Source organism: Nannospalax galili, unplaced genomic scaffold, assembly GCF_000622305.1.
Source record: "Nannospalax galili isolate Female #2095 unplaced genomic scaffold, S.galili_v1.0 scaffold2232, whole genome shotgun sequence".
Classification (NCBI taxonomy): domain Eukaryota; kingdom Metazoa; phylum Chordata; class Mammalia; order Rodentia; family Spalacidae; genus Nannospalax; species Nannospalax galili.
The window spans coordinates 558,886-560,985 of NW_008331696.1; the positions used below are offsets into that span (position 1 = coordinate 558,886).

General features: G+C 43.2%; 1 pseudogene; it reads left to right on the forward strand.

Moving 5' to 3' along the window:
- The window catches only part of LOC103728866, a 17,782-nt pseudogene that overhangs the window by 1,075 nt on the left and 14,607 nt on the right, over positions 1 to 2,100 (forward strand).

The window sequence follows — 2,100 nt, forward strand, 5'->3', positions numbered from 1 at the left end:
CTCTCCCCCCCCCCCCCCAGAGTGCTGGGATTAAAGGCGTGCGCCACCACGCCCAGCCCTTTTCTTTTTTAAGGTATTTTGATCCTTTCCTCTTCCTTGACAATCAACTCCTCCACTAAGGAGTCCGCTCCTTTCTGTCAAAGAGAGGTAATTTCCTGACAGACTTAACACTAGGAAACCTTGGGAGGCTTGTCTCCTTAACCAGTGCACAAAGGGTTAAAAAAAGTGACTCCAAAAGCAGCCTTCCCTAAGGCGCCCCCTTTCCGCACTGACCCATCAGGGGGCTCCCCAAGCCTTCTCTATTGTGCCTCGCTCCCCTAAGAAAGTCTGCGTTATGGAACTCAAACCCGGGTTGAGGGGACCCCTTGAGAACCCTTTCAACCCTAGATGCATCTATTGCTTTCCGAGCTTTTCATCCCCGAGGCAAAGCCTGGTAGCCACGTCCCCTTTTGACCTCACACCGAGGTAACTTGTAACTTCAGTTGTGACTGAGTGGAAGGAAGTTTCACTTCGCATTCTATTTTTCACAACCCGCTCAAGCCTGTCTCCTTAAAACGGCCGTGGAGGGCAGGTCATTTGTCAGGTTGTATCTGTGATCATTTTCAGCCTTGAGTTCTGTGCCCCTGCTTTCATAAGCTTCTTACAGGGACTTCCGTGCATTCCTAAATTGAAGATAGGAAAAGACAGCTGATTTTTAAAGCTTCTCCTTTTTTCCCTGGCTTCCCCGAAAGCAGTCCTCAAAACCAACTGGTATACAGTAGCGGTGATTTACTGTGGAGTTCTTTTTCTGGTTGGGGGCGGTTAGGAAAATACAGTTAGTATAGATTTATTTCAAAGTTCTTTAAAAAGCAAGCAAGCAGTTGCAGCAGTAGCAGCTGCTGGTGACACGTGAGAGGGTTAAACAGCAGGAAGATGCACTGAAAGAAAAAATAAAAACTCCTCAGCATTTCTGTATTCCAAGTCCTAAGCCATAAACTTTTCATTGGTTCATCTTTTCCCTCCGCCCCTTTTCATGCCCTATATCCTTGCTGGCTGCCTTTGAGAAGGTCTCTGTCTTCCCTAAATAGATAATACAGCCATCTTGGTAATTTTAGCCCCGAAGCTATAATTGCAGGGTGGTGCTTTCTCTTCTAATATTTATTTTTAGTTTAACAAACCATCACTATGCAACTTACCATATCTTGCTCTTGTCCCTAGAATGTTTGCCTGTGTGTCTCACCCCCTCTTTCTGGCTAATTTTCTTTCCTGTAGTGTCTCTTGCTGTTTAATCGTGTAACTCATAGAGGGAAACTTACCAACAGGACGATTTTTAATTGTCATTATGGCCCAATCCAACACAGTGGTGATGCACACACTACGCCCTGTTATTCCCCTTGGGAAGTAAAGTTTTCTCTCTGGGATGGAGCCAAGGAGATGTTAGGGAAGAAAGTTCATTGTGATTAGTTCAGAACCATTGAGATGGAGTAAGGAGCCACTTTGCTTTTCTAGCATGTGCTCTGGCTCTACTGATGCCTGGGCAGACAGGTACGTTTATATATAAGGTACTGAATGGCTTATCCTCCCATGTGTCTACATGCAAAACCTCAAATTAATTGCTGGGAGTTTGCAAAGGAGAGAGAGAAGACCTAATCCTATATTGCATAGGTGTTGCAGGGGGCAGGTTACCCAAGGGGGACACTTCAATTTGAGAGATGAAATTGAGCAAAGGCAATCCTACCCAGGATCATGGGCATGAATAAATGAGAAATTCGGAGGATTTGAGAGCATAGCATCTAAAATCAATGTGTGAATTCCTTTTTCTATCTCACCCCAACCTCCAAATAAGAAAATCTCTGATAAGCCAGGATTAAAAAAATACATTTTTTTTCTGCTAGAGATACATATGCTGTTGATTTTTCACACAAAAATATAGTGTTAAGAAGCCTTTGTTCAATCTAGAACTTTAGGAGCAAAGAATCACACCAATAGCAGATTTGATGCTGCTGTGTGGGCACTGTGCATAATTTTATAGAAAGTAGGTTAACTGATTTTCCAGCACTTTCTAGTTGTCCTGGAGTATAGTGAGGTCTTCCAAAAAAAAAAAAAAAAAAAAAAAAAAAA